Genomic DNA, 12,921 nt, shown 5'->3' with positions numbered 1-12,921 from the left:
AAGCAAATGGATCAGCCTGGACAGAGAAGGAAATCCAACTTTAAACCACATCACTTCTTGACTGGATTAAGGAGATGTATTCTTAGCCTAAATAGTTACCAGAAGCAAAACAAAATTCCCTCTAGATAAATCGAACATTATCTCTACATTTTTTTATTAGTTATGTGAGGCACTCAATAAAACTTTTAGTGTATTCCATAAGACATGCTAACAGAATAAATAAAAAAGGAAAAACTCAATAGTAAGAATATAGAAAACATCTTTATATTCATGTTGCCAGATATTAATTTTTAAATAACTATTATTAGTATGCTCAAAATAGAGATGACGTAATAAAAATGTTATCAGAGAACTGGAAACACTAAAAAAATCAAATGGACATTCTACAAGTATAAAATATAACCTAAATGAAAAATTTATATATGGGTTTAACAGCAAATTAGTCAAAAAACCAGAAGAGCGAATTAGTGAATTGGACAATAAGTAAAGAGAAGATAGAAATGAAACACACGGAGAAAAAAAGGATGAGATGTAAAGGACACAGTGAAAAGATATAAAATGTGTTTGTTTAGACTCGGGGAAGAGGTGTGAAAGAGAATGGGGAAGATGCAACAGCACAAACTATCTATGATCTTAGAAATCAAGATAAGGATTACTTTGGGAGAATAGGAACTGAAAGAGAGAATGAGAAAGGCTTAGAGTTTGGGCATATTCTTTTTCTTGATCTGGGTGCTTGATCAACGGTGTGAAAATTAATTGTGCTGCATACTAAAGATATATGTGTTTTTCTCTATGTATTTTTCATTTCAATTTGAATAAAAATGTATAGCAACAACAATAATAATAAACTCTACAAATTTCCAAGCATAATGAACGCAATGAAAATACCCTTGTGCACAGCACATTAGAATTCCTGAAAACAAAACTCAGCTATATGATGCTTGAAAGATACACATCTTTAATAAAAGGATGAAGAAAGGTTGATTGTAAAAGGATTGAAAAAAGATAAATCAGGATCACCTTACCAAGAGAATGCTTATATAACTATTCAAATCTGTAAAGTAGACATCAAGGCATAAAGCAATACTGGATATAAAGAAGGACATTTCATAATGATAAAAGAACCAATCCACCAGAAAGATGTAACACTTTTACATTTGTATGCAATCCAAAAGGTAGCTTCAACATATGGGAAGAGATATTTTAACAATCCCTCTTTATGGCTGATAAAACAAGCAGACCAAAAAATAAGTTAGACTATAGAAAATCTGCACAGCACAAGTAAATATTCAAACTGAATGTCAATTATGACATGCAAAACAAGACAGAAAACACATATTTGCCAGTACTGACAAAATACTCACCAAAATTGAACCAGTCAAAATGTACCCAGTCATTTTATAAATGAGAAAGTTGAACTAATTATCTCTGAGAGCAAGTGAAATGAAGCAATTGGCTCAAGGTTATAATGAAAGTGAGTGAGCACAGATCTGAACCAGAGCACAGATCTGGACGCAGGTCCACATTGCTGCAGCCACTTCAACTTAAATAAGTGAGACACGGAGCATATTCTAATAAAGACTTTGCAACTTCATGTCTGGTTGCCTATACAAGAGGCTGCTCTGAAGATTGTGCCACAGATATAAAAAGAAAACTCTACTGACTGTCACTTTCTATTCTAACTGATGGTAAAATAGTGTCAGAATATGGGCAAATTCAGTGCCATAAATACATTGAGGGAAGCTTTCAATTTCTATTTGACAACATGATTAGGGTGTAATGATCCCAAACACAGGTTATCATAAGTGATTGTAACTTTCTCAATCCTACTCTAGTCCTCTAGAAATTTGATAGTAACAAGGAGGTCTACAGATATTTTTGCTCTGTGCATACTGGAAAAGAGTGTGGCTCTTCCCTAAATTTCTGTAGAAATAGGAACAGGCATAGAAAAAACAGTCTATATTTTTGGTTAGTGCTCTCTATATAAAATATTAATATTAGCAATGGCTGTAAGATTGAACATTCTATGAAATTAGTATATTAGCTAACTTTATTATTATTACTATTTGAGACAAAATCTTGCTCTATCACCCAAGCTAGAGTGCAGTGGCACAATTTTGGCTCACTGCGACTTGTCTTCTGGGTTCAAGCAATTCTCGTGCCTTAGCCTCCCAAGTAGTTGGGATTATATGCCACCATGCTCAGATAATTTTTGTATTTTTGGGGTTTCACCATGTTGGACAGGCTGGACTTGAACTCCTGACCTCAGGTGATCTGCCCACCTCAGCCTCCCAAAGTGCTGGGATTACAGGCTTGAGCCACCACGCCCGGCCTTAGCCAACATTTTTTTGGATGCTCACTATGTGTCAGGCACTGTGCTATATAATTTACATATATTACATTTAGCCTTCAAAAGAAAATTTTAAGGAGGGTATCATTCTCCCTTTTTAACTGATGAAAAATCTAGAATTCTGGGGTTAACTTGTCCAAAGTCAACAAACTGAGTTGGTTTCATATAATGCCTATCTATCTCCAATGTCTACTCTCAGTCTATTTCTACACTGAAACCTAATACAGAAAGTAAATATTCCAGGAAACACTACTATAAAAATAGGGAATAGTGTGAAATACAGAAGAGCCACAGCAGATGATATGGAACCAGGGTATTGATAGGAGAAACACTAAACAAAACCAGAGCAAGCGTGAGTCTGAGAGAAACTGAACATTCCTTAGATGAACACAACCTGCATTATTCACAGTTTAGAATGAATGTGTATGTGTGGTGGGGGGTAGTTGATATGTATATGTATGTGAGAAAGATTATGTATCTTTAAAAATTACCTGTTTAACTGTAACTTATTTCACAGTTTGCTTCTCGTTTTCAATTAATCCTTTTATTATTTAGTCCTCCTAGATCAGTGACTCTCAAACTTCAGCATGCATCAAAATCATCCAGCTAGAGGGCTTATTAAACATTAATTCCTGGGTCCCACAATCAGAGATTCACCCATTATATTTGGGTGAGATCCAAAATTTTTCATTTCCAACGAGTTTCCAACTGATGTTGATGATTGTAGTCCAGAGCCATGTTTTGAGAACCATCTCTTGAGATACTGCTACAGAATAGACAGAAAATTCCAACTAGGGATAAACAAGTAAAGCAAGTGGTTAGTAAAAGTAAGACTTAATGTTTACTGAGTCCTTTTTTGGTAAATTTTCAGGCACTTTGTCAATTACTTTCCATTGATGATCTCATTTAACCTTCACAACAATCCCTGAGGCAGATAATATTGGTTCCCATTTTACAGATGAGGAAATGCAAGATGAAAACAGGTAACTTGCCCAGGATCACCCTGTGAGACCCATTTGAACTCAAGTAGCCCCACCCCAAAAGGAGTCCAAATCTATGCTTCCATGATTCGCACATGGTAGTGTGAGATCATACAAAGGGATCATACAAAAAGTTTTATAAACATTCAGATTTCTGGGTTCCACATTCAGAGATTAAGACTCAATATCTTTATAATGAAGCTCAGCAATCTGCATTTCTAACTAGCAATGCATTTTTAGACATTGAATTAAGCTTTAAATTATTCTGGTTACAGAGCAGGCAGTACAGGTAAGTAGCAGAATCCATTTCATCATGTTGTAGAACAAAAGCCTTATTCTTGTATTTGAGTTTTTGTTTTCTGTTTTTTTTTTTTTGAGATGGAGTCTGGCTCTGTCGCCCAGGCTGGAGTGCAGTGATGTGATCTCGGCTTAGTGCAAGCTCCGCCTCCCGGGTTCACGCGATTCTTCTGCCTCAGCCTCCTGAGTAGCTGGGACTACAGGTGCCCGCCACCATGCCCGGCTAATTTTTTTGTATTTTTAATAGAGACGTGGTTTCATTGTGGTCTCGATCTCCTGACCTCGTGATCTGCCCGTCTCGGTGTCCCAAAGTGCTGGGATTACAGGCTTCAGCCACCACGCCCGGCCGTATTTGGGTATTATGCAGACTTTATAGAACTTTTTCATCAATTTAGAGCATAAAAAACACTAGATTGTTTAGTTTATTATTTGACCACCAATCTAATAATTCCATAAAATTTTTAAATGCATGGACCATTATCTATGATCTCTGCATCAGTTCACATTGATTACACACATAGTCAATTGCCCATCTCAGCTTAGCAGTGTTTCCTCAACATTGAAGTATGTCAGAACCCCACAAGAGTTCCATTGGTGGGTTTTGTTTGCTTGTTTTAATGAACTTTGAAAGTTCTGATTCGGTAGGACTGGGGTGAGTTTAAATAGCCATATTTGTCAAGATATTTTAGGTGACATATCATAAGCCAGACATGGAAACCACTGTTCCAGATCATTTTCTGATTCGTTATTTCCATCTGTAAAGATCTGAGCTACCGAGAGTGAATTTGATTCTGTTCACTTGTTTTTGAGTATGTATTCTGCTTCAGTTGTTTCACTGTGATGCCTCAGGGAGTCACAGATGGTGGTCCTGCCAGTCATATCAGCACAGCCAAAAATGAGAGTGGGAGGTGGGGGACATGGACCTGAGTAGCAGAGGGGATCTCAGTCTTCTGACCTGTGATTCTGATACTCAGTTGGAAAAGTCACAAGTCATTACCTCACTGATTTTCTCAGGCAGTCAAATAATTTCACCTAGAAAATCTGTCCAACTGGTTTGTATAAGTAGCAGAAGGAAGAGTGTGAAGACAGTTGATAGAGCTGAGAAAAGATCAACCATTCATTCACCTAATATGTGCTGCACATCTACTCAGTGCTAGACACTGTTCCCAGCACTGATGACCTGCAGGAAACCAGAAGACAAAGCCCCTGCTCTCATGGTTTCAACTAATTAGGGGGTGTTAGAAATAAACAAGTAAGGAAATGAGCGCACATGACTGTAATAGTGATAAGCATCAGACAGAAAATAAATCAGAGTAACCTGAAAGTGAATGACTGGGGCCACGATGAGGCTACTTAAGTAAAGTGGTGACAGAAAAACACTTTCATAAGGTATCATTTGAGCAAAATTTTAAATGATAAAAAGTCATTAGCCATGTGAAGAAAAAGGATTACAGATAAAGGAGAGAGCATCTGTAACTTTCTGAGACTGGAACAGCCTGGAGTGCAACAGGAAAGAGCGATGAATAGGTCGAAGAGGAAGGCGGGTCGGATGCTGAGAGCTTTGGCAACTGACATGAGGTCATAGACAAAAATGAAGACTTAAATAAAATAAAGGGAAATCATATTCCAAGACAGAACAAACATCATACAGATGAAAACTTTCTTCCAAGAAGTACAAAGACATGTTTTGTAACTTGGCAAAATAATTCTAAAATTGATAGGGAAAATAAAAGGCAACAAATAAAAAAGAAGATCCATGGTAGGAAACTTGCCCCTCGCTGGACACAGTGGCTTGTGTCTGTAATCCCTGCACTTTGGGAGGTCAAGGAGGGAGCACTGCTTGAGCCCTGGAGCTTGAGACCAACCTGGGCAACATGGTGAAAGCCTGTCACTACAAAATGTGCAAAAATGAGCCAGCCATGGTGGCGCTTACCTGTAGTCCCAGCTACTTGGGAGGCTGAGGTGGGAGGATTACCTGAGCCCAGGATGTTCAGGACGTCCAGGCTGCAGTGAGCTATGATCATGCCACTGTACTTCAGCCTGGGCCGCAGAGTGAGACCCTGTCAAAATGCTGCTGCTGCTGCTGCTGCTGCTGCTGCTGCTGCTACTACTACTACTACTACTACTACTACTACTACTACTACTACTACTGAGAATAATAATAATAATAAAAGAGAGAGAAAGAGAAGAGAAAGAAAACTTGCCCTTCTATATTTCAAAATATAAAGCCTCAATAATTTTAAAAGTATGGTACTGAAACATGAATTATTTGTCATCCATCATATTGAGCTATCAGCGGAGCAGAATAAGAGGTCAAAATTAAAGGCAAATAGATACAGAACTTTAGAATTTGATAAAGATGGCTTTTTAAATCAGTAGGGGACAGATGTATATCAATAAATTCGGACAGGACAACTGGAAAACCATCTGGAATACAAAAGTTGGACTCATATCTCATCCATAGGCTGGAGCAAATTAATTTCAAATACAAAATGTGTGTATGTTATATGTTAATATGGAAATGCAAAATAGTACAGCTATTTTAGAAAGCCACTTGGCAGTCTCTTACGAAGATAAACATATACTTACCATGTGACCCAGATATTACATTTCTATTCTCTAGAGAAATGAAAACATATGTCCATACAAAAAACATGAATTTCTATATTGGCTTTATTTATATTCACCAAAAACTGGAAGCAACCAAAATGGTGAGTGGATAAACAAACCGTAATGTGGCCATACTATGAAACACTATACAAAAACAAAAAGAGACCAATTACTGCTACATGTTTTAATATGGATAAATCTCAAATGCATTATGCTAAGTGAAAAAGGTTCACAAGTCTCCTTATTATATGATTCATTTTCTATGACATCCTGGAAAAGGCAAAACTATTGAGCATAGAAAACAGATCAGGGATTGCCCAGGGATGGAGGTGGGTAGAAGAAATTCATTACTATGTTTTGTTTGCCAAAAATTATTCATAAATTGCACGTGCAAATAGGGAGAATTTAACTGTATGTAAATTATAGCCCAATAAATATGACTTAAAATGTAATATGGTTATTAAGTCACAAAAATATTAGAAGAAAACTTGGAAGAATTGTTTCATGACTTCTGAGTGAAAATACCTTTTTAATAATCATATAAAACTTAAGAGTTCTAAGAGAAGACACTGGTATACTTTACTACCTAAAAAAAATGCAAGGGAAAAATATTGTTTAAAGGTCAAAAGACAAATAACATATGTGAAAAAATATATATATATTTGAGATGGAGTCTCGCTCTGTCGCCCAGGCTGGAGTGCAGTGGTGCTGTCTCGGCTCACTGCAAGCTCGGCCTCCCAGGTTCACGCCATTCTCCCGCCTCAGCCTCCCGAGTAAATGGGACTACAGGTGCCCGCCACCTCGCCCGGCTAATTTTGTTTTTGAATTTTTAGTAGAGATGGGGTTTGACCGTGTTAGCCAGGATGGTCTCGATCTCCTGACCTCATAATCCGCCTGCCTCGACCTCCCAAAGTGCTGGGATTACAGGCGTGAGCCACTGAGCCCAGCCGAAAAGAAATTTTTAACTCCTATCACAGAAAAAAATGTTATTCTTCCTAACACAGAACAAAGTCTACAAATTGTTTTAAAAGCAGTCCAATAGAAACGTTGATAAATAATATACACAGATATTTCACAAAAATATGAATTAAAATTATACAATTGAAAAGATAACCTCAGGAAAAATAAAGAGAATGGAAATTAAAACTTCATTCTGATTGAAATTTTCACTTACAGAAATTGACAAAAAATACAAAATACAGCCTGTGAGTAAGGTTCTGAAGAACTATGAATGCACACATTTCATGTAGGAGAGACAACTAGTACAACGCTATGGAGAGTAATTTTTAATATGTCAGAATTACAAATCAATCCTAATATACATGTGACTAGGCAATCTAACTTACCTTCTAGGAATTTTTAAAACAAATATACATTTGTGAGATGAAGTATATATAAGGCATTGAGACAATGTTTGTAATGACAGCAACTAATATTTATTTAGTAATTATCATATAATATAGTCCCATGTTAAGTATGACAGCTTTAACTCATTAAGTTCTTGTAACTTCTCTATTGGGTAGGTGCTATTATTGCATTTTACAAATGAGGAAACAGAAAAGTTAATTAACTTGTCCTAGACTTACTTAGTAAATGATTGGTTGGAATTAACAACCAGGTGCTCCAGCTCCCAGGTCCCTTATCTTAACACCTACACTTCATTACACAGCAATTGAAAACCACATACATTTCCATCAGTAAAAGGCTAGTTAATATAGTACATACATACAGTGAAATAGTATACGACTGTAAGAAAGGATGAGGAACACTTTATGTACAAGTATAGAAAGACATTTAAAATATACCTGGCAGTGAAAAATGAAAGCGCATAACCATTGGACATATTATGTTACTATCTGCAGAAAAGGAAACAGAGAGAAGACTGTATCTGCATTTTTTAACATGCATTAAAATATTCCTCAAGGGAATATAATAAACTTATAACAATTGTTACCTTTAGGGAGGAGGTGGAGGGAAGTTGTATAAACAGGCAGGCTTCTGCTGCCTGGGTTATACGGCAGGAAACTTTTCATTATATACCTTTGCATGTTTTTTAGATTGAGTTAAATAATGTAAATGGTGTGACTATTGTACAACTGAATAAAAGAAATATAAAAAATTAAGATCTATGTATCAAAAGACATTATGAAATTGAATGAAAATTACAACAGAAGATGCATCTCTTATAATCAACAATGGATTACTTTCCAGAATAAAGACATAATTTTTTTTTAATTCTAGGAGAAAAAGATCAAATAACATGATGGAAATATGACGAGGCATTTCATAGAAGAAACAAAGTAATGAAACATTGGAAAAGTGCCTCAGTTTTCCTGGCAATTAGGGAAATGCGACTAAAACTAAAATGGCATGCCCTTCTGGTTGCATACATTTAAAAAGAAACTAAAATAGCAGTCAAAAATGTCAGCGAGAATGTAGAGAAACAGGGAATAACACACCCTGTTAGTAGGAATCTAAATCGATACTTAGAAGAGAGATTCCCAAATATCTAGTAAGGTTGAAGATGCACTTCCCATGTTGCATATATACCTAGGAATACTCTTACAAACTAAACAAGGAAACATCCAAGAATGGACAGAGTAGGATTGTTTACAACCACAAAAAAATCTAAATGTCCATCAATAGGGGTGAGAATAAACTGATATATACATATCCAATAGAAGATTATATGATTGTGAAAATAACTGATAGCTACAAGTATCGACCTCATAAATGTCACCCATATAATATTCAGCAAAAAAGTTAATTGCAGCAGGATACAAGGAGTATATGATATCTACAAATATTCAGTTGTAGATATATACATATATGTAGATATCTAAAGAGATGTATGGGCCCGATAAACTTCTAGTTCAGGTTTGTGACCATCTCTGATGTGAAAGGAAAAGAACGGAATTAGGGTAGGGTGTCTGGGAGCTACAACTCTATTAGTAATATTTTTTTAAGTTCGGAAAAACGGACATGGTTTTTTATATTACCCTTTATATAGTTTTGTGTGTCTGAAAAAATGTAAAAATAAGATAAAAAATAAAAAATAATTTGTGTTATCCTTCAGAGGGATTGTTGCTTCAAGATGTAAGTTAATTTAATAATCATACCTGCAGTAGGGGTGAACAGTGAGAGTTAAATTCACTAATAAAAAAATCTTAAAGTTAAACTCAGTACATTCTAAATATACAAAGTATACTAGCATTATAAATGCTCAATAAATATTGTCATTTTTATCATTATTAATGTATTCAGAATATTATTACCAAAATAGGGTAAATATAAATAAAAAGTCTGATTTTAGCAAATGGATTGCTCTAAGAGCTGAGGATAAAGCAGTTCTGTGTCTTTTAGGAAACTTTAGTTCTTTAAATGTTTCCAAGTAAACATGTGATTAAGAAAATAGTAATGTGCTACAGCAACTATTTGTATTTGTTCTGGCTGGTAATCCAAAACCCTTTGCTCTGTGGAGAGAATTGGTCCCCTGTGATGTGAATCTTGGCTGAGTCTTGTCTCCTTGGAAGCCAAAAATCATCAGAAACTTTCTCTTTCTTCACCTTGGCACTTGTAATGGACACATGATCCAAGTTCAGTCCATTGGAACCTTCCACTCAGGACTCCTAAACTTGGAGTATAGGCACAGTGGCTCACACCTGTAATCCTAGCATTTTGGGAGGCTAAGGCAGGCAGCTCACCTGAGGCCAGGTCAGGCTGGCCAACATGGTGAAACCCCATCTCTACTAAAAATACAAATGTTAGCCAGGCATGGTGACGGGCGCCTGTAATCCCAGCTATTCAGGAGGCCAAGTAGGAGAATTGCTTGAACCCAGGAGGCGGAGGTTGCAGTGAACTGAGATCGTGCGCCACTGCACTCCAGCCTGGGTGATGGAGTGAGACTTTGTTGCAATTAAAATTAAAAAAATATATATATATGCAATAAAATTCATAAAAAGGTAACATATTTTACACCAATTTCAAACCAATACCCTATAACTACTATTGTCTATTGGTGGATTCATTGACTTAACTATGTAAATATTAGGAAGCCAAAGATTAATTACATACTTGTCCTACCATGAAGGAATTAAAAGTCTAATCAGGAATAAGGACATATAAATTCAAATAGAGCAATGGTGGCAGCAGTAACCCCCACCACGATTATAGCCCAGTGTAAGAAGGGCTCTAATAGAGGCATATATCGGAGTTGTACAGAAGCATAAAGAAGAAATCAAGTCCGTCTGGCTGCAAGGGAGAGGAAGGAGGCAGAGAAACCTCCAGGAGAGCACTGGACATTGGGTAGGAATTTACTACACGGTCAAAACAAGAAAGTCATTTAGGAAGAGGAATACTAGAAGCAGGCAGCCACGAAAATGTAGCACATTTAAGAAAATATGAGTAGTTTTCCCAGCAGTCAGCACAGTGCTTTTACATGGAAGGTATTCAAATGTTAGGTTGACACAGGACCCAGTGAATAGATGCATTAATACAGCTAAGCTTTAGGCAAATTTTTGGTAATAGTGTAAGTCAATAATTTACCACATGATTTGTTAGTCTATGAGGTTGAATCAGTCTAATTCACTTACCAGCTTAGTTTTTGAGACAATTCATAACTCATTTGTTTTCAGTTGTCTAAGGAATCTATTAATAACACTCTTACTTATGAATGTTTTATTGCCAATTAAAATATAAGTCTATAATCTTAAGTTTAAAACATACTTCTCTTGAAATTAATAGAAAATAAGTAGTTAAAATACCATAAATATTAGATTATTTGGCACAATCATTGTAAAAGCTGAGTAATTATGAATTTAATAAGTATCATGATATTATATTAAGAGGTAATTAACACTGAAAAACAAAGTAATTATTTTTGGAGAGACTAATGAGAAATAAGATTAGATAAAGTTTTTAATATTTCTTTGACAAATTTGGATAGAAATAAACATGGGAAATGCCTAAACAATTTTTAAATGCTCTCAATGGTTTATCCTTTGTTTTGTTTATAAAAGTCTTTTAAAATTAAACACACATAAATTTTATAAAGTAACAAAATTAAAATATGGCTTACATTTTTTTTCTAATGTGTCTTAAATGAATAATCAGTTGACTCACTGAATATTTTTATATAGCCAGTTCTTGTAGCACTTCAACTCTGTGGAAACTGCTAAAGTAAACTTTTAAATTCATTAGATTGATCCTTAAATTTAAGCCCAATTACTAAAGTATTTATAGTTTCTTATTTTTCTACTATCGGATTATTGCTACACCTTAGTGAGCATGTATGTGTCCCTATTTTGTTTATAATTTAACATTGGTCTTCTATTTCCAGAATCAAGAAGATCCAATGATGTCTCGTGAGTAAACATAGTATAATATGCGGCAAAACAGTTACTCAACATATTCAAGTGCATTTATGTGGTCATCATAATGCAATGAGGTAAACCTTGTCAAACTTTCCACCTATTATCCTCATATCTGAATTTTCACACTTCCCCTTACAATTGAAGTCTTTCTTTCAGTTTAAGACACACTCTTTCTCATCACTTTACTTCTTCAATTTCTTAATGTTTTTAATTAGATTTTAAATCCCATCCCTTCTTATGTTTTTGCAAATATGCAACTTCAGGCATCAACTGGATTTCAGTGGCAGTCTGCTCTAATGAGACTTGCACTGTTTCATGATGTGGCTTGTGGACTTGGAGGTTGCTCTAATTCACAGGATTGAAAAGAAGTGTTGAGCTCTCTCTCTCTCTCTGCTCCAATAGTAGCTACGGTTTATGGGCATGTGTGATTTTATTTGCTCTATAATACTTATGAGCAAACACACTTCCCTACTGATAAAATTCATTTTTCTTTACTACTATGACTTTGTATCTTCCTTACCCTAGTCTTATTTTTCAATACATCTGCCCTTGTTATGCCAAGGGTACTTCTTTTATGTGGTATTTTCAACATACTGATTGAACACTCTCCTGCTTGAGTGAGATTAAAGGTATCACCAAATAATATTTTCATCTTGATAATGGGGCCTTAGGAGCAGTGGCAGCATAGGGTGGGAGTGCATCGACTTTCAGGCCACCTTGCCTGCTACAGAAACTCACCTGCAGAAGTTGCAATAGAAATTACAGTTGTCAAATACCACTGTTCTACTTTTCTCCTATTTTACACTTTACAACAGTTCACACCATGTCTCCTGCCTCTACATCTTTGCTCTTTGGAATGCCTTTCCCACCTTTCTTGGTTTGGCCACCTCTTATTCATCTTTCTTAAACAGCTCCAGTTTGGCCTAAGTGGGTCTTTTTTTATTTTACTTTATTTTATTTTTATTTATTTATTTATTTTGAGACGGAGTCTCGCTCTATCGCCCAGGCTGGAGTGCAGTGGCCGAATCTCAGCTCACTGCAAGCTCCGCCTCCCAGGTTTATGCCATTCTCCTGCCTCAGCCTCCCTAGTAGCTGGGACTACACGCGCCCACCACCTCGCCCGGCTAGTTTTTTGTATTTTTTAGTAGAGACAGGGTTTCACCGTGTTAGCCAGGATGGTCTCGATCTTTTCTTTTACTCTCTACAACTATGTTTCTTAACCTTTACCAACGATCTATTTTTATCTGTCTCACAAGACAGTAAGCTGGTTGAGAGTAAGATATAGGTCTCCTGTCTTCCATGATTATTTTAG

The 12,921-nt window shown here is 36.0% G+C and overlaps 2 long non-coding RNA genes across 8 annotated transcripts in view; one reads left to right on the top strand and one right to left on the bottom strand.

Annotated features, from left to right (window-relative positions):
• LOC105477030 (uncharacterized) overlaps positions 1 to 12,921 on the top strand; it is a 93,442-nt gene that overhangs the window by 6,132 nt on the left and 74,389 nt on the right. For all 5 annotated transcript variants that reach the window (XR_011616853.1, XR_984415.2, XR_011616852.1 and 2 more), the window contains exon 2: positions 11,576 to 11,683. This is a non-coding gene — a long non-coding RNA (uncharacterized lncRNA). The remainder of the gene's footprint in view (positions 1 to 11,575; positions 11,684 to 12,921) is intronic.
• Positions 1 to 12,921, bottom strand: part of LOC105477031 (uncharacterized) — a 381,703-nt gene that overhangs the window by 321,009 nt on the left and 47,773 nt on the right. Inside the window, exon 1 of one of the 3 annotated variants that reach the window (XR_011616855.1) lies at positions 1,365 to 1,424. The exons of the other annotated variants lie outside the window; for them this stretch is intronic. This is a non-coding gene — a long non-coding RNA (uncharacterized lncRNA). Of the gene's footprint in view, positions 1 to 1,364; positions 1,425 to 12,921 lie in introns of those variants that run through there. 3 annotated transcript variants of the gene reach the window in all.

This window comes from Macaca nemestrina, chromosome 19, assembly GCF_043159975.1.
Source record: "Macaca nemestrina isolate mMacNem1 chromosome 19, mMacNem.hap1, whole genome shotgun sequence".
In the NCBI taxonomy this organism is placed as follows: Eukaryota; Metazoa; Chordata; class Mammalia; order Primates; family Cercopithecidae; genus Macaca; species Macaca nemestrina.
Note: the sequence above shows the minus strand (reverse complement) of the source record. Positions and strands in the feature narration are given on the sequence as shown.